The sequence below is a fragment of the Bison bison genome, unplaced genomic scaffold, assembly GCF_000754665.1.
Source record: "Bison bison bison isolate TAMUID 2011002044 unplaced genomic scaffold, Bison_UMD1.0 scf7180017864037, whole genome shotgun sequence".
Classification (NCBI taxonomy): domain Eukaryota; kingdom Metazoa; phylum Chordata; class Mammalia; order Artiodactyla; family Bovidae; genus Bison; species Bison bison.
Genome location: NW_011494609.1, coordinates 581882 through 602405, shown reverse-complemented (window position 1 = coordinate 602405; position 20524 = coordinate 581882). Strand labels below are relative to the sequence as shown.

Here is a 20524-nt window from a genome sequence, read left to right as displayed (position 1 = left end):
GTACCATTGTTTTTTACATCTCTGGCAGTGAACAAAGCCCTAAGTGTCACTGGGCATCTTAGGAGCAAGGGCCTGCTGGGAGGGAACAGCTGCAAGAGCTTTGAGCCTTTGCATCAGCGTAAGGGGTCCGACGGTCCCCAGTGTTTCCGAGCGCTTGGCCTTCGTAACACCCCCGAAATGCGTTCTCCTAAAGATGTTCCCTGAGATAGGACACCACTCTGCATTGTTTCAGCGCATACCAGCACGAATATCCCAGGGCAATCCACCCTTCTTTTAACGGCCGATGACAGCTCCAATGGCTGGGCAAAAATCAGTTGAAGGAAAGGGAAGTCTTGTCGGAAATGAGATTAATCTTGTAACGAGTGTTCAGCCCTGATAACCCATCTGGGCACACAACTGCTTCAACTGGAGAGCTATTAACCTTCACCCGGCAAGCTCTGGCCAACCGTTATAAACATTAAAGAGACAGAGTCCTTCCCCCCTCCTCGTAGACTAAACAACCAGATTTGAAATCCACCTAAACGGCCTCTTTTCTGCAGATGTGTAGTGATGACGAAGTCTGGGGCAGGGGGGCGAGGGGCAGGTGGGTCACGGCTGTGCCGATAACTCAGGTAATTAACTTTGGCCTTGGTTTGCTCAAATGGAGGTTGTTAGCGTGAAACATCATTTGGGACAATTTTCAATAAAATTACTAGCTAGAGGGAAGTTGGAGAGAGTTGATTTCAGTCAGGAACACACACGCTGCTAGTAGAAACACAACTTGAGTATTTTCTTGTCTCCCGCTTTTCTATTTCTTTTATTCAACAGGAGGGATAGGTGCACAGAGCTAGCTGCTGTCTTGCAGTCAGTTCCTCCCTTCCAACCACGGTGGGCATTTGCATGAGAGAGGCAGCTTGTGGTCACTGAAAGGAGATTTTTCTTTTTATCTCTGAGAAGTTATTAGCTTTCATGTGGAGCAAACCTGTGATCTTGCCTTTATCAGCAAATGCTGTAACCGATTGAGTTAACCAAGCTGCCCCACGTAAATCCGTGAGTGGTTGAGGTGGCTCAGATGGCTAAAAAATCCACCTACCAATGCAGGAGACCTGGTTTCAATCCCTGTCTTGGGAAGATCCCCTGGAGAAGGGAATGGCTACCCACTCCAGTATTCTTGCCTGGAGAATCCCAAGGACAGAGCAGCCTGGCGGCTATAGTCCACGGGCTCACAAAGAGTCGGACACAATTGAGCAACTAACAATTTCCCTTCAATTCTGGACATTAACCACCTACAACTGAAAATAACTTTCACGACACACTCCGAGGTCATTTAACTTATTGCTCAGCCCATAGCCCTCTTTAGCATCAGTTTATACAGAGCCATTGGGTTATCTATATCCAAGACAATAACAATGAACAGACAAAGGAGAAGCCCTCTGAATCTTAGAACCGATGACAAACCAACCTGGATGCATCATATACCCCACATATGGCATTTAAAGAAGGAAAATATTTAAGTGCATGTATTAAGTAGTAGGAAGGACAGATGTTCTATGTAACTAACCCCTCCACTGAGCCAAGTTATTTCAGTCATGTCTCTTTTCAACCTTACGGACTGAAGCCCACCGGGCTCCTCTGCCCATGAAATGCTCCAGGCAAGGATACTGGAGTGGGTTGCCCTGTCCTTCTCCAGGGGATCTTCCCAACCCAGGGATCGACCCCAAGTCTCTTACATCTCTTGCACTGGCAGGGGGTGCTTTACCACTAGTGCCACCTGGGAAGCCCAACCTCTCCACTAGTGTGACTGTAACTCAGACTTTTTTTTAAGTGAAAAAGAAAAGGAAAAAAGGAAAAGATTCACTTAGCATGTTCTAAGTAAACTTATCTCCCCCAAGATTTTCATCCAGTCTTCATGTGACCAAAGACAGCTCTCAGAATAGTTCACCCTAACAGGGCATCCTATCTCTCCTTTGAACCAAGTTTCTCTTTTTTCCAGAAGGTAGGTCACAAGTGCCAGGCCTCAGGGTTGGGTCTGCATGTACCCAGCAAGGCTGTACCTCCAGGGTGTATCTCGCTCCAGCTGGTCTCTAGTAACAGCATGAGAGAGGGACACGGTAGAGGGTACACGTCATACAAGGAAGTCACTGCAAGGAGGACAAAACGTCCTGGCCTCAGGGTCTTGCCTTCAGGCTTTGCACTTACTTGCTTCACACATTGCCTTCACCTGCCATGAGTGGGTAAGATCACAGGGCAGGAGGAGTGAGGAAAGCAAGCACACCAACTCCTGCATTGCAGGGATGCAGACCATCCCTGTATTTGCAGCCAAGTTGATGCCAGCAGGGGATCCCATTGTCCAATTCTCCCAGCCACCCTGGGAGCTTCTGGCAAGGTGGAGATGGGCTACAGTCACTTGAGCTGGTCAGCTTTTCAGCCTGGAGTAACCACTCTGTGTACTTGAAGTAGACCAGGTCACACACTAACAGCATGACCTAAGTCTCCCAATTGGTCTTGATTTAAATTCTCATTTCTTTCCCAAGAAAATCTTGCAAGAGCCTTCAATGTCCATGATAAGATGAAGCTCAGTTTCACTTAGGGTCAGATCCATTTCATATGATGTAACAGCAGGATATTCAGAGGGTAGATCTTGCTTCTGGTTCCAAATCCTTTACGTATATAACTCAGCAGATAGACAGAAGACAGAAAAGAAACCATAGCACCTGAGAGTCAGCTTATGATGCCATTTTATGTCTTAGAGGAGGGCAGGTTCAACTCAAGGACATATGACAAAAGCCACATGAATCATTTTTTTCTAAGATGCAAACAGCACACTCATCCATCAGTCTAGACTGGGTAGGCAGGATGAGGGTGACTGGCTAACTCAGTGCCCACGTGACGCTGATGGCTGGCATGGGCTGCCCTAACCTTGGCACATTTCTTGACATTTACCAAGTAAAACGATGAGATCAGGGAAACCACAACTTCAAACCCGGTATCTTGTGAAACTGAAACAGAGTAAACACTTGCCTGACAGTGATTTTTGTTTTGATCATCAGACTTGATTGAACCACGGGGCGATTGACATCCATGCTGTGGAGTCGTATATTTTTTTCAGTGAAACAAATTGCATTTACCCATTCCAAACTGGTATGGACACTTGACTGATTTCTACCTAAGCATGAATGTAAGAATCCCAGCGCTTCAGTTGTAGGCTTTACCACTGAGTAAACCTCTCCTGGTAGGCAGGCAACATGCAGAAGAGAAGATCCACCTTGAAACCTGATTTGTCACCTTCCTACCTAAAGAGTGGCCCCCAAACCTGCCTGAACTTCATAATGTGATCTTATTGGGAAATAGGATCTTTCCAGATATAAGTAAGGATACAGATGAGATTGGACTCGATTAGCAAAGACCCTAAATCCAAGGAAACCAAGAAGTACAGACAGAGACTCAAATAAGGTGATGTCAAGACAGAGGCAGAGATGAACACGACATAGCTATATTTCCAGGAAGGTAAGGATTGTGGACGACCGCCCAGAGCTGGATCAGAGGCATGGAATGGATTCTTTCACAGAGCTCTCAGAACCAGCCCTGGGACATCTTGATTTTGGACTTCAGGTCTCCTGAACTCCAAGACAATACATTTCTGTATTTTAAACCCTTGCTGCTGCTGCTGCTAAGTCGCTTCAGTCGTGTCCGACTCTGTGCGACCCCATAGACGGCAGCCCACCAGGCTCCTCCGTCCCTGGGATACTCCAGGCAAGAACACTGGAGTGGGTTGCCGTTTCCTCCTCCAATGCATGAAAGTGAAAAGTGAAAGTGAAGGTGCTCAGTCGTGTCCGACTCTTGGCGACCCCATGAACCGTGGCCCACCAGGCTCCTCCGTCCATGGGATTTTCCAGGCAAGAGTCCCTAGTTTGTGGTTATTTCCATGGAAACCCTAGAACACTAACACACTACATGTAGATACTGTTTTTAACAAACTTTTTGCCATTTCAAGGTGTTACACCGCCCATTAATTGCCTTATAGGGTTAGGACAGCTTCCAAAAGGGCTTCAAGGTTAACTCCCAGCTTGCAGCAACCAGACAGCTTAAATTTTTCAGAACAAAATTACTTTTGCAAAATTTTCCATATAAACTCCTTTGTCTGACCATGCCCTGATTTTCATGCTTGGGAAAATGTGTCTCTTGTACCACTTGCAGGGAAAATGTCTGATTTACATTTTAATTCAAGTCTTGATGATATGCGGGGCAGGGCGTGTTTTAACAAACATCTTTAAATCTCTCAATATTTGTTTGAAAAGAAAGTTACAAGTTGAAGAAAAAAAAAAACCAGAAAAAATTTAATTTAATTAGGTAAATTAAAACCTAATTTCTTTAGTATGTTTTTCCAGCCAACATTTATGGGCAAATTTGTCAAGTTATGATAGAAGTAGAGTGATTTCCAATGCTGTGTTAGTGTCAGATGCACAGCAAAGTGATTCAGTTGTACATGTATACATACACCTACTATTCTTTTTCAGATTCTTTTCCATTACAAGATATTGAATATAGTTCCCCAAGCAACAGATTAGATCTTTGTTGTTCATCTTTGCTGTTTTATCTGTTTTATATACCTGTGCTGTGCTTAGCTGCTCAGTCACGTGCGACCCTTTGTGACCCATAAACTGTAGCCCGCCAGGCTTCTCTGTCTGTGGGATTCTCCAGGCAAGAACACTGGAGTGGGTTGTCATTTCCTACTCCAGGGCATCTTCCCAACCCAGGGATCAAACCTGCGCCTCCTGTGTCTCCTGCTTTGGCAGGCGGATTCTTTACCGCTGAGCCACCTGGGAAGCCACTTGATATATACTCTTTTACAAACAAAATCCTAGTTCTCTTTGGCATTCCTTTCAATTATCCTAAAGACAATGAGGAATTTCCTGACCCAATGGATAAATGGGTTGAGAAACACTGGACTCCTCACTGGTCAATCAAGTTTCTTCCAACATTCTGAACTTCAAAATAAAAGCTGTTTCCTTCTCTTCAACTCCTTCAAAACTAGACTGTAGTGTTTGCTAGGACAGAGACCAAGCCAGACCTCTTCTAATCATGTAAACTGCCAAAGACATGCTGCCCTCAGGGAAGGATTTTAGCACCCCCTTGGTCATTTATTCTTGTGTTCATTCATTCAGCAAATATTTATGAGTCAGTACTTTATGTGCTAGACAGTCGAGAAACAGCAGTGAGCCAAATTCTTAAGATGAAAAAATTACTAGGTTGGAAGTTCATTTTAAAAATCTTACCAAGATAACCAAATTCTGTACGTTCTAGGAAAGATCAAATTTTCTTTGGCTTACATATAATACTTGGACCTGTAAAGCTCATCACATTAAGAATACATTAGCTAAACTTGAAATTTCAGTATGGAATCCAACTTTATTACCTGGCTTAGATAAACTGGTTGTTAATTGGTATTAAAGTTAATCTTTCTTGTAAAGCAGATTATCTTGCAATTGAATACAAAGAACTTATTAGCTATTTATGAAAATTTTCCCCACATCATATCCATTGCACAGGTCAAGTATATAATAATTACAGTACTGGAAGAACTACCTGACTCATCAATGAATATGGAAACCCTTAGTATGAACCGTCGTAGCTCAGTTGGTTAAGAATCTACCTGCAGTGCAGGAGACCCGGGTTCGATCCCTGGGTCAGGCAAGATCCCCTGGAGAAAGAAATGGCAACCCACTCCAGTATTCTTGCTTGGAAAATCTCATGGACACAGGAGCCTGGTGGGCGGCAGTCCATGGGGTCGCAAGGAGTCAGGCACGATTGAGCAACTAACACTTAAAACACTTAGTATGAACCGTACTTAGGAAATCAGCACACCTGTTTAAGGAATCAAGTTACAGCTTCAACGAAATCTCTAAAGAGTAACTGTAGTTAACAGAAGAAGAAAAACAAATGGTGCCCATCCTAATCCATTAAACACAACTTTCTACGACTGTGTGCCCAGGAGGGGTATTTGCCCAGTAGATTGTAAGAACTGAACATGTAGATGAGCTGGGGCAAACCTTGGAGAGACACCAGTAGGTGCTGCCACTCAGCAAAAGTGAAATTGCTGCTTGGTTTTGCCTTAATCAGACCAGCGTCATGTAACAAAATGCAGGATCTGGGAACTGTATTTCTGCTTCCAGTTTTCACTTGGAAGCACCTCCAACCATGCCCCGGAACAGACACATGCATTTGAAGGACATGTGCTCACAAATATTCAAAATCCCACTATGTCCTGGGCAACCCACATAATCTTCCCACCTTCCCAAGCCCAAGAAGTTTCCTTAAGATAATACACGCTTATTGTCTAACATCAGGCATTCAAACTGGACACAGGAGTATGCAAGGCATTGGTCCCAAGACATAGTAATAATGTTGTCTTCTGATCAAGAGGTACAACTTGTTTCCTAACCTCTAGGAGGCAATTAACACAATGCTTTGTATTCGGATCAGACTCTTTGGGACGCTATGGACTGTAGCCTGCTAGGTTCCTCTGCCCATGGGGTTTCCTAGGCAAGAATACTGCAGTGCGTTGCCATTTCCTTCTTCAGGGGCTCTTCCCGACCCAGGAATCAAACCCTCATCTCCTACATCTCCTGCATTGGCCAGCTGACTCTTTACAACTGAGCCACCAGGGAAGCCAATAACTGCTCACTGAATTAAATGAATTAATCCTCTATGGCGTTATCACCTCACTAATTAATGCACGCATTCATGCACTTATCATCCAGGCAGATATTCATTTACTTATTCAACAGACATTATTACCAGGCATGGTCCGCACAGATAAAAGATTACACGGCACCAGCCATGTAACTTAGGGTACAGAGGGCCAAACTTTAACAAGCAGAGTTTGAGGGTTTCTGTTCTTCAATGAGGTTCCATAGATTCCTAATCATGAACACCAACTGGCAATTCAGTAGATGTCTGCTGCTGCTGCTGCTGCTAAGTCGCTTCAGTCATGTCCAACTCTGTGCGACCCCATAGACGGCAGCCCACCAGGCTTCCCCATCCCTGGGATTCTCCAAGCAAGAACACTGGAGTGGGTTGCCATTTCCTTCTCCAATCAGTAGATGTCTACTTTCCTCTAAAGAATGTCAGCCAAAGCAGTCGGTTTTGAAAGAGCACTGGACTCCTTTCACACTAGGACCACTCCAGAGACCAGCTGTGGCCCCTCACTACAGAAACACTCATTCATTCAACCATTCGTTCACTGGCACAGGCCAGAGGAAAGGCGAGGGAGGAGACAGTAGCATCTTATAGCCCTCCAGCGTGGTTTTCTCTTTGGATCCTCAAAACTATTGAACTTCTGAGTTCAGCTGCTGAAAGATTGGTTAATATTTTGCTTGTACTCCTAAATGGACTGACAACAGTGACTCTATTATATTTATTCTACTGTCCTCAAAGGAATGGTATGAGAAAGAAACCGATAACAGGGAGGGAAGTACTTTCACCTCTTCAGAAGAAGCTACAAATATTCAAAGATGAACAGCACAAACACAATCAAGAACTGATTACTTCAAACAAAGCAAGATACAACAGTACACTAAATAATAAGAATGAGACTAGGATTAATAACCAAAAAGAGCTCACATCGATTTGCACACAAAACACACCATTCAAACACAAGCTAAGCTACTGTAGTCGTGTCTGACTCTTTGTGACCCCATGGACTGTAGCCCGCCAGGCCCCTCTGTCCATGGGGATTCTCCAGGCAAGAACATTGGAGTGAGTTGCCATGCCCTCCTCCAGGGGAATCTTCCTGACCCAGGGATTGAACCCACATCTCTTAGTCTCCAGGACTGGCGGGCGGGTTCTTGACCACTAGCGCCACCTGAGAAGCATGACCGTATTAAGCTGTTGGATCCTCGCACCAGCACCAAGAAGGGTGTTTCCAGCACTGCTGAATCCACTCTACAGATACGGAAACTGAGGCACAGGAACGTGGTGTGCCCTTGCTGCGGCATACTGGAACAAGGGTGTGCCCCGGCCGTCTGGCTCTGCTTTGTAATAAGACACTGGGTCCTCAGGAAGGGAAATGGGGCTTTAACCTCTAGGAGGGGATTCAGCCGCTAATCCTCTTTTCTTCACTAACCTGGATAAAAGAGGGAGGGTAAAAAGGACTATTTAAATGAGTTAATTTCTCCAATTCGTTATTAGTTTTAAAGAATATGTCTGTGTGCATGGAAAAAAGACAAAAGAAGACAAAAAAGAAAAAAAATCTTCAAAAGACCCCTGATGCGTAACAGCAGGTCTTCCCTGGTGGCTCAGACAGTAAAGAATCTGCCTGCAATGGGGGAAACCCAGGTTCGATCCCTGGGTCAGGAAGATTCCTCTGGAGAAACAAACGGGAACCCACTCCGGTATTCTTGCTTGGAGAAGCCCATGGACAGAGGAGCCTGGCGGGCTACAGTCCGTGGGGTCACACAGAGTTGGACATGACTGATGCGATGAATTTAACTTCCTTTTCTAAACTCCTCCAGTGATTGCTTTGGAAATGGGGAAAAAGAACGAAGGCTTTTATCATTATTGTGTTGTTTAAAAGATATGTTATGCAGTGGGTCTATTACACCTGTATTCAGGCTGAAGAAAGCAAAAGAGAACCAACCGCCACTGTCAGGCAGGCAGTGGTGACTGTCAGAGAGGAGGTCAAGGATGAGTCTACCAGCTCTGCACCAGCACCACACAACCACAATTCCCATGGTGCCGGAACCGACACAGACTCAGGAGCTCGGAGAAGTCATTTTGTAAAAAATAAGCAGAAGTGGCAGGGAGGCAGCAACTGGAAGGAAACACGTTGGGAGATGCGTCTGGGAGTTTCACTAAAAGGCAACAAAACTTCACAGTGAGGGTGGAGGGGGAACAAATGCAGAGGAAGAAAGATCTTCATTCAGACAGGAGGTTCCTGAGACAGTAACCACGTCGTCCAACAAGATGAGCAAAAGCACACAAACAAGGGGGTCTCGAAAAGAAAAATATCACTGGGGGCAATTTCACGTCAATCCCAGCAAAATATGAGTATTGAGGGACTGTGTGAATAAAATCACTGGAGTACGCTGAGCACCAAAGAACTGATGCTTTTGAACTGTGGTGTTGCAGAAGACTCTTGAGAGTCCCCTGGACTGCAAGGAGATCCAACCAGTCCATCCTAAAGGAAATCAGTCCTGAATATTCATTGGAAGGACTGATGTTGAAGCTGAAACTCCAATACTTTGGCCACCTTATGCGAAGAACTGACTCATTGGAAAAGACCCTGATGCTTGGAAAGATTGAAGGTGGGAGGAGAAGGGGACGACAGAGGATGAGGTGGTTGGATGGCATCACTGACTCAATGGACAAGAGTTTGAGTAAACTCAGGGAGTTGGTGATGGACAGGGAGGCCTGGTGTGCTGCAGTCCATGGGGTCGCAAAGAGTCGGACACAACTGAGTGACTGAACTGAACTGAACTGAACGGAACTGATGTTCATATACTGGCATCTTCATGAAACTGGACTACATGTAACCACGTCTCGCAGCTTCTCAAAGTCATCAGACAAAGTCTCTGCCTCTCCCTGGACAGACACAAACATCTACGGAATACACACTGGACGCAGACTCTAGTGGACACTGTCCTCTTGTCCATTTCAACCCAGGGCTCACAGGCCCCTTCTGATCATCCAAGGAGGCACTGCAGCATGAATGGACCCAACAGTTACCAGCAGCTCGGTTTTCTGATGACTTCGGAGCCCTGCAGAAGATCAGGGTGGAGCTGCGGGTTTCCAAGCTTGGAGTGTGTAAACAGCACTCTCTGGGGTTTTGCCAAGGCTCGAGCTGAGTGGCTTTCAGGTGCTGTTTATTTTGTCTAGTTTATTGTTCAGTGTTTCTGTTTGTTGACTTGATGTATTTTTTCCCCGCAAAGGGGCCAAGCTACAGGGACATATCCTGTAGGTGGGAAATGGATGATTCCTATTGTTCAGTGTTTGTGTGTTGTGGTTTTATTTGCTTTGGTTCAAAGGACCTAAACAATGCATTCACTGGAATTTAGTAACTGGTGTCAATTCAGCACAGAGGACAATCTGTGCGCTGAGATTTCTGAACCCAAATCGGGTGATCTCTGCTTGACTGAAGAAAGAGGAATCTAAAATGACATTTACATCTAAATATCCACCCAAAAGAAAACTTCCAATTGAATCTCAAAGAGGCTTATTTGTCAACAAATACAAATACAGACTCATGGACTCATAGCCTGAGAGGACAAACTTACAGTTGCTGGGGGGTAGGGAGCGTTAGAGGGTTTGGGATGGACATGTACACACCGCTATTTTTAAAATGGATAACCAACCAGGACCTACTGCATAGCACAGGGAACTCTGCTCAGTGTTTTGTGGCAGCCTGGATGGGACGGGAGTCTGAGGGGAGAATGGATACATGTGGATGACTGAGTCCCTTGCTACTCACCTGAAGTTATCATAACATTGTTAATTGGCTGTACTCCAATACAAAATCAAAGGTTAAAAAAAAAAAAAAACAGACTCATGCATCATAATCTATAATTTCAAGGGGACCCAAGACCCCACAGAGCAGGAGTCCTACTCATAGAAATGTCTAACCTAGCTACACACCTCTTTGTAAAATCCAGGCAACAGACAAGACCAAGGATGAGAAGAAGGACCTAAAGCCATCACCTTGGAAACATCACATTTTCGCCCACTTCACGACACTGGATTCTGACCACAAACCTGCAGCAAAAGGCTCACCCCTCCATGGAGGAGAGAGAATGCACAACACCCACGCCTTCGCAGAGGAAGTTTCCATCTGGAGCTCTTTCTGCGTCGCTGAGTCTCTGGTCGGGCTGGCTATCTGTGTAGGAAGTGGACGCAGGAAGTATCTGTCTACAAACCCTTTATCCTCAAGGTAATTGCCACAGCAGCATTTTACTGTTTACCAAAGCAGTAAACATGCGATCTAAAAAAAGATGTTTTCCATCTCCAAAGAACAAGGCTTAAAAAATATATATATGTATGTGTGTGTTTATTTCATAACCAGCTTCTTATCAAAACCGCTGACAATAAGACTGTGTTCCCAAGAGCCAGGGAGTCGGTGGGAACAGCCTTGGGGGTAGAACAGAAGCTTCACTCTCAGGGAGGCCCCCAAAACACAGCCTGGTTTTCTTCCCTGAGATGCTACTCTAGCAAAGTCGATTTTATTTCTTTTCTTCCAGGCTTAACACAGGCTGAAGAGAGTCAGGGTCTTTGGCTGAACAGGTAAAATCAACAAGACTTTCCATGTTAACTCAAACTGGCAGGATGGATAACCCATAAAGTCATGTGTAAAACAGATAACTAGTGGGAATTCTGCTTTATAGCACGGGGAGCTGAGCTCGGGGCTCTCTGATGACCCAGAGGCGTGGAGCAGGGGGTGAAGCGGGAGGGAGGGTCAAGAGAAGAGAGGATATGTAAACATATAGCTGATTCCCGCCTGGAGAGTTCCATGGACAGAGGGCCCTGGCGGGCTACAGTCCATGGGGTCCCAAAGAGTCAGACACGACTGAGCGATTAACACTTTCACTAACACTTTCATAGCTGATCCACTTTGCTGTGCACAGCAAGTAACGCAACATCGTCAAGCAATTACGCACCGTTAAAAACAGAATGACAGACGCAACATCTTCAAGAATTAAAATGTCACTTGTATTTGACATTGGGCCACATTCTTCTTTTACACGCATGCTAAATTGCTTCAGTCGTGTCCGACTCTGCAGCCCATGGCCTGTAGCCCACCAGGCTTCTCTGTCCATGGGATTCTCCAGACAAGAAAACTGGAGAGGGTTACCATTTCCTCCTGCAGGGGATCTTCCCAACCCAGCGAGGTAGGCAGGATCTTTACCACTAGTGCCACCTGGGAAGCCCTCTTATTTTATATGTGGATATGAATATGCTTCTAGCACTAGGAGGTCACATAAGAAGAGGTTAAAGGCAGAACTCAAATGTGAACACAAGGCTGCGGCTTTTGATTACCTGGTCAACCTTGTCTCTATTTGTTTACCCCGGATGAAAAGCTTGAGAGCCTGCACTGTCCCAGGTTTCCTGGGATGACAGACAAGCCTGGGTAAATGGAAGCAGGTCCAGGGAGAACCCCTGAGCACTGAAGATGTTTTGGGGGGAGGTCCTCTCCACGGTTACTGCTTAATGTTTTAAAAAGCACCTGTTGGGTTGTTAACAAGAGCAGAGAGGAAGAAAGAGGACAGAAGGAGCGTTGAGTGTGAGATGGACTGAGAGAAGCAGAGGGCAGCAAGACCCCCGAGCAGGGGTCTCCAGGGCCAGCCAGACGCACAGAGGCTCCGGCCGCCTCCACAGCAAGCGCCTCCTGGCATCGTTTTAGGTCCCGCTCCGACGCAAAGTACTGGGAATAACTGAGCGCCCACTGCCCTGGAAGAGTCTTTATTTCTTAATCAAATGAAAAGAACACATGCATCAGAGGGAAACTGGCCACATTAAGAAAAAAAAAAGAATTCACTACCTGTTATAAATTGGAAAACAAAAAAATCTTTATGGATTTCCTGAGTTTGGTCCTAGAAGGAAAACTGATGTGACTCTAGTGAAGAATGAAACTAGCTAACAAGCAGTAGGGGCCTCAAGGACCATTCCAGCTCGGTTCATCTCCGCAGGAGCCCTGTGAAGTGGAAAGCCTGGTGGCTCCCTCTGACGGAGGGAGGCACCCAGAGGAGGTGAGGGGAGGGACCTGTCCAGGGAGAAACGCCCAGAGCCCACTCCTGTGCTCCCGAGAAGGGGCGGACTCCGGGCCAGGCGCCTTCCCTGCGGAGGCCCCGCAGCGCCCCCCCAGGCCGGCCTCTCTCCACTTCCCTCGCCAGCCTTCACAGCGATGCCTCCCTTTCCTCGTCCGTGCGATAAGACCAATCCTTTCCCCACAGAGTCTATTTTAAGAATGAAGAAATGAGAGTATCAGGGGCCTCCCTGGGCGTAAGATAAGCACGGGTCGGCTCCATTCACCTTCACGCTGCTGACACTCCTGTGAACAGAAGGTGACACCTCCTGACAACACAGATCCCAGGGGGACTTCGCAGTATAAAACCACATAGTAATTTATATATATATAAAATTTATATATTTTTTTAACTTGGAGCAACGTCTTGGGAAATCTACCTCACGTTGAGACATAAACTAATTATGTTGACAAATTCTCAAGTGTTGTTTCAACAGCTTCCTCTTCCTCAAAGGTGAGCATCGGACGCCTCCAGTTAACTTGAAAAACTAAAACTCAACAGGGTCCAATGGGATTCAGAGGGACTAGGATGGTGAAGCTGCTACTGGCCTAGGATTTGAATTAATGAACTTGGGGGCCTGTGGAGGGAGGTGGTTGGGAGGGAAAGCTCTTCGGTTTTGGACTCTATTTCTATCCTTGTTAAATGGAAAAAAAAAAAAATTGATGTGCTATCCTATAATTTTATAACAGGAGGAGAGATGTTAAATCTTCAAGGTTGAATGATTTAAAAGCCATTGTGTTAAGACTCAGGAGTGCAAATTCTTTGCAGGATGTACTAGAAATGCTCTTTGTTTTACACTCCAGAAACTGACATGCATTGTCTTGAACAAAGTCACTTGAAGTAACAGCCCTGATGTTCATGTTATGATTGGATTATGATGTGGCTTTAAAAATAAATAATTTCGCTTGGCCTTGGCATTTCTTTTCTAAATGTCTCAGCACTTATCTGTGCTGAACAGCAGATTACGTTTTTTTCTTCCCAGAGTCCAATTTCATGAACTCCCCTATGGAAAGACTTGGTAAGGCCTGATGGAAAACTCAGGAGACGCAGGCGAGGAAGTTGATACTTGGGGTGAGGAAACGATCTGGAATCTGGAACCACGGCCCCTTGGATGTCGCCAAATATGGAAAGAATTCTTGTCACCAAGCACAGAATTGGGTGTTAGAGTTTTAGCTCTTGGATTTGCTAGTCCTTTATCTTAATCAGCCAACAAGAGCATAATAACTGTCGCCTATGGGGTTTTCTCACTCAAGACTGGTAATATAAATGAGCCAACTATGGTAATGTTCATAATTTAACGTATATCCTTTTTTTCTCTTTCTTTTTTATTTTTAAATTTTATGAAAGTGTGATATATTTACAGGAGACGTATCACTATATCCTTTCATATATTGTGTTTTTTTCCTGCAAAGTAATTTAACGTTAAGAGCTAAGGCAAATACTAGGGGAAAAAAAAAAAGATCATATGGTGATAAATAGAGGGGAAACAGATTTGTGTGCCTGCAGCACGTTTCCCAGCCTCTCTCTAATCCTCCATCCTTATCTGGACAAAAAGCACCAGGATGCAGGCTGCAGTGAGCATCTCATGAGATAATGTGAGCGCCCAGCATAGCTGTCATAAGGATGATATTAATCTGGATTATGAATTCCAGATACAACACCTACCTTTGAAAAACTCTTTTTTAACTTTTTATTTTATATCAGAGTATAGCTGATGAATGTTGTGGTAGTTTCAGAAGGACAGTGGAGGGACTCAGCCATACATATAAATGTATCCATTCTCACCCAAACCCCACTCCCATCCAGGCTGCCACATAACACTGAACAGAGTTCCCTGTGCTACACAGTAGATCCTTGTTGGTTATCCGTAATATAGAAGTGGGTACATATCCACCCCACACTCCCTAACGATCCCTTCCCCCATTCTTCTCCCCTGACAAGCATAATTTAAGTGTCTTTTCTACGCTTTTTTCAACACAAATTCTATTTAATTTGTATTTAAACTAGGAAAAATATCTTTATAGCAATACATCTATTTAAAATCTGCAACAATGATTATCTTCCTGATACTTTAACTCTCTCTTTATGACCTTAAAGGATTTTAATCAATATTTATTTTTTCAACAAACATTGACTGAACCCCTACAAAAAAAAGAGATGGGCAGACAGATCACAAAAAGAAGGTTCTGTGGTTTACATAGGTAGACACAGAGTCACACTCCCAAACACAAGCAGAGCTGGGAGGCATGCTGGCAAGAGAGAAAATGAGGCAGGAGAGAGGAGACAGAATGAGGAATGATCTTTGGCTTTATACGACACACCTCAGCTGCGTGCGACAGGGAAGGAAAGCGTGAACAAGAAGAAGACCCAGAGGTCACAGGGGCCATTGCTTGAAACAGGTTCACAGCAAAAGAAGTGTGATGAAACACCCTTATTACTGGAATTAAAATGAGATTCCATTTTTGCCTGTTACAATGGCAAAGCTTCAAAGAGCGAAATATTCAGAGTTGTTCTGAGTGCAGTGGAAATAGTCTCATATATGACCATAAGTGGGAACTGGCACAACCCTTTTAGAGAATGAAGTGGTCATTTTTTAACAACTGTGGCAGAGGCTTTAAATATATATATATACACACACACACACACATACATATATATATACACATATACACACATATCACTTGGTCCAATAAGTCCTTTTCTAAGCACTAATAGTAATAAAATAAATTTAAAAAAATTATATAGAGGGTGCATTGCAATGTAAGTAGTGAAAAACTGAAAGCAATATTATTTCCTACAATAGGATGGGTCAGGAAATTCCCCTGGAGAAGGAATAGGCTACCTACTCCAGTATTCTCGGGCTTCCCTGGTGGCTCAGACAGTAAAGAATCCACCTGCCAAGCAGGAGATCTGGGTTCAATCCCTGGGTTGGGGAGATCCCCTGAAGGAGGTTATGACAGCCCACTCCAGTGCTCTTGCCTGGAGAACCCCCATGGACACAGAAGCCTGGCAGGCTGCAATGCACGGGGTCACATAGGAGCTGGACATGACTGAGTGACTAAGCACGCAGCACACGGCAGGATACTGGTTATACAAACCATAATACTTATTTTAGATGGAATATAACTAAGCATACAAATTACACTTTCCAAAAGATGTTTGTGACGTGGGGAAATGTGTGTCAAACGACGTTCACTGAGAGAAGCAGGACGGTCAGGGAGACGGAAGGACAGGCAGAAACAGAGTAGGAAGACACACCGAATGCTGGGGATCTTCCCTGGCTGGCTGGGCCCAGGAGCGATTTATACTGATTTTGCAACGATTCCTTTTTTCATTTTCTCTATAGTGAAGCTGTTTTATGACCGTAATTTGCACAAAACAAGACATGCGTTTTTCAAAATAAATGAAAATAATTTAAGGGAAACAACAATGGAAGGATGCAACGGTCAGAAGCGAGAGGCTCTGCAGGCCTCCGCCCTCCTCAGCCACGGAGCAAACAGCCTCCACCCTCAGAGCAGGACTAACTCAAGCCTCTGAACAGCCAGGCCGTGAGGGACCCACGGACGTTCTCTCTGCCCTGGTGTTTGGAACCTGCCTGGTTGCACGCTTATATCCAAGGACTCCTAGAGCTGCCCTGGCCTGTCTCCTCCGGCTCCCATGTGCCCTTCCCTGCCTGGGAGGCTGGAACAGTGACCTGTGGAAGCGACCCGCCCTTTTCCTTGTCTTGGTGGGCCTCTGGAGTTCACAACTGGAGCCGGGCAATGGGGTACACAGACTTCAGAGCAGCGCCAGAAAGACAAGGCAAGTTCACCAGCAAAGCTGAGACGTAGATCACCTCATAGCATCTGCCTGAGCAGTTACTGGAGCTCTGCTGTCCTGGACTCACATCAGAACAGGCATTAGGATTCCACGTTACAATCCCACCTTACAGGGGAGGAAGCGGAGCTCAGGGCCCTGGCACAGGGTCACGGGACTGGGAGGGACTCAAAGGCAGGGGTGTCTGTGGCCACAAAGCATCAGAAACCTCAGGGGCAATCTGACAGAGTCCCCGGTGAAGAGAAGAGCTGTTCCCCATGCATTTGGGGTCCCCGATGCATTTGAGGCCGTCCCTTAGCCCAAGAAAAGATCCCGCCGGAGCGGACGTGCCCTCACCACTGGGAAGGCCTGAAGACAGTCTTGGTCAGGCCCTCTTCTCGGAAGGTCTTACAGTCAGAGAAGCTCTCATCCTGGCTTTCCCACAGCCTCTTGTACCGTGATGCTCTTCCGTGCCAGCTGTTAGAGCAATGCATCTGCCAAGTTACTGGGGTGCCAAGGGGCCCAAGACGTACAGCTTTGGGTCTCTCCTTCCTACATAAGGAGCCTTACTCTGGAGGTCTAAACACAGAAGTCCTCTCTTCCTGAAAGCACCGGGGATGCTGTTTCACTTATTTATTTTATTCGTATTTGTACGAACAGTTTTTCAACTTTCCTGGTGGCTCAGACGGTAAAGAACCTGCCTGCAACGTAGGAGACCCGGGTTCAATCCCAGGGTTGGGAAGATCCCCTGGAGAAGGGAATGGTTATTACCCACTCCAGTATTCTTGCCTGGAGAATCCCCATGGACAAAGAAGCCCGGTGGGGCTACAGTCCATGGGGTCACAAAGAGTCAGACATGACTGAGCAACTAACACACACACACACATGGTTTTTTAAGAGATATAAACAAGTGTATGTATGTGTGTAGGGGGGGGAGAGATTTAAACAAAGATCTGTTTTGTAAAAAAAAAAAAAAAAGAAAGAATCACTTTAAAGAAAAGATGGATAATTAAGAAATGGTTCGGGAGACTGAACAACAACAAAGAAACGGTGCAGACTTCCAGAATGTTCTCTGAGAGCACTGCAGTCCCCCATAAAGGGGATCATGAGAAGAATAACCCCCAAATTCTATCCTTTCCAATTCCCTTTCCCATGGCCACTGAGGCAGCATGCCCAGGAGGGCAAACAGTGTCCAGAGCCACCCACAGACACGAGCACAAGTCATTTTAAGATTGTTCAGTCATTGTTAAGTCATGTCTGACTCTTTGCGACCCCGTGGACTGCAGCACGCCAGGCTCCCCCGTCCTCTACCACCTCCTGGAGTTTGTTTAAACTCATGTCCATTCAGCTGGTGACGCCATCCAACCAGCTCTTTTTAAGATCACGGCCGGTAATTCTACTTTCAGGCCAGTGCTCTGGGAATACAACCTTGACTTAGTGGGGCAGCAGTATTTTACTTTCTAATACTTCCATTGTCACTGACTGCTAAAGTAGCAAGAGATAAAACAATTCAAATTTCACTTAAGCCAATGAACTGTTGAAAAGTCAGATGCCCCAGGGCTGTTCAACTCCTTCGTCATATCCCTCAAAATACTATATATGAAGGAGACCAGCTTCCTTCGTATGACCCCGAGATTTTACACAAGTTTGCTTCACACCTGATAGCAAATACTCAGCAAATGCCTGCTCTGCGCAAGGCACAAAATACATAGAAGAAGTTTTATGCTTTTAAACTTTCTTTTTTCTTTTTTTAACTGAAGTACAGTTGATGTACACTATTGTAAGTTACTAGAGTACAATATAGTGATTCCCAATGTTTAAAGGTTCTATTACATTTCCAGGGCTTCCCAGGTGGCTCAGTGGTAAAGAATTCTGCCTGCCAATGTAGAAGACTCAGTCCTTGGGAAGATCCCCTGAAGAAGGGAATGACAACCCACTCCAGGATCCTTGCCTGGAGAATCCCATGGGCAGAGGAGCCAGGTGGGCTACAGTCCATGGGGTCGCAAAAGAAACCAGACATGACTGAGCAACTACACACCAACTCCATCCGCAGTTATTAGAAAATACTGGCTATAACCCTAGGGGTATGCACATGGCCTTGTAGTTTGTTTTATGTGGAATAGCTTACCCTCTTCACCACGCTCCTCTGGCACCCCTCCCCTCCTTTCCCCATTGGGAACCATCAGTTTGCTCTCTCCGCCTGTGAGTTTGCTTTTTCGCTTGTTCCTGTCGTTACCTTCACTAGTCTGTTGCATTCTTTAGAGTCCACATACAAGTGATACCACAGTGATCATCCAAACCCCCAACTTCTGTCAAATCAAAGAAAGGAACTTCTGGAAACAACTCACAGGGACAGGAGTCGCCTTCTCCCTCCACAAGCCTTGCTAGGAACTTTCCATCTCCTGTCTGGTTCCAAGATGCTCTCCACTCACAGCTGAAACTGGGCCGCTAGTTGCCACACGGGTGATAAAGGAAAGCCCCCACAACTCCTCCTGAAAGACTAAAGACCTTTACACTCTAGGATCGGGGGCTGTAACCTGTGGCTCCCTGGACCACCCAAGGACAGAAGTAGATTACAATAGAATTGCTTCCCCTGTCACTCTGTGTATGGCCTTTCCTGCACTTAAAAGCATTATCCTGAGAAGCCACTGCAGGCTTCATCGGACTCCCCAGTGGCCCAAGACATAACAAAGGATCAGCAAAGTCTTTGGGAGACTGGATTAAAAAATCCTAACTGAAGCAAAATCAAGTTCCAAGGCTAACAACTAGCTCCTTGGAGTCAGTAAGCAAAGGCAGTGCTGTCTTGTAGAGAAGGCAGGAAGGGGGTGTTAAGGACCCCCAGTATTGTCAGGTGGCTCAGAAGCCCTGGAAGCACCAAAACTGACTGAGGAATTGCATGTAAGGGCTTCAGTTTTGATGCTTCTATACGTTTCTATTAGAGCTCTTAATCTGATCTTAAAATTCCCGGACCTTTAAGCAGAAATGGATACATTCACATAAACTCCCAAAATTCTTTTAAAATTCCCATGGAAACACTCTGTTCCCATTTCCAAAATATGAAGGGAAAGTGGGGCTGAGGATCATAAAGACAGGACACAAACACTGAGCTTTTCAAAGTGCCTCATAGGGTCTTATTCAAGAACAAAAAAATAAAAAAGAAATCCACTCAGACACAGAGGAACAACTTCAATTCTGTGCATCTGATACCTGATCAACTAATTGATTTTATTTACTGAAACAACAAAATGCAGAGAGCATTTGGGACTGGCAATTGCCCATATGACAAACTGTTTCCTAATTTCAACAGACAGCCACGGCCTTGATGTTCCCTATGCTAATTTGAGCTTTGCGCTAACATAATTAAAACTGTAGTCAACAGACTCGGGCCGCCTTTTTTCCACTCTATAAACAAGTCTGTAAAATCATCGCATTACTTTACCCAGGAAGCCTAGCAGAACATGTCTTAAAGGAAGTTACCTATAAAGAGGGTCTATTTTATTTTAACAGAGAATTAAAAAGGGTCCACTCGAAGTCATTTTGAAAGTTTACTTAAGCTATAGACAATATAAAGAGAATGCAGTGTAATCAAACGTTAAAATAAGCAGAATGTCCTGGATAAGTGTAACTGTTGCCAAAATTCATTGTGAAAAATCACAAAGACATTGAAGCTTTGAAAATATCTTCATCTCTTAGAAATGTATACTTTAAACAATCACACATTTGTATTGTATGCAAAACACACCCCACACTCTAAAAGATGGACTGTTACTTCAATGTCCTTTGATACACTGATTTTCTGAAACACACACATAACTGTACCCAATCTATTCAAAATTTACAAAGAACATTAGACTCAGCTGCTATGAAATATGGACATGAAAAAGGGTGAAAATAAGAATTAAAAAGGTAGCATTTGAGGTTATAAAATCAAACAATTTCTGCTCATATTGCTGAAA

The 20524-nt window shown here is 45.0% G+C and overlaps 1 protein-coding gene across 3 annotated transcripts in view; it reads right to left on the bottom strand.

The window, feature by feature from the left end:
• The window catches only part of ERG (v-ets avian erythroblastosis virus E26 oncogene homolog), a 134953-nt gene that overhangs the window by 112758 nt on the left and 1671 nt on the right, over positions 1 to 20524 (bottom strand). The window lies entirely within an intron of this gene.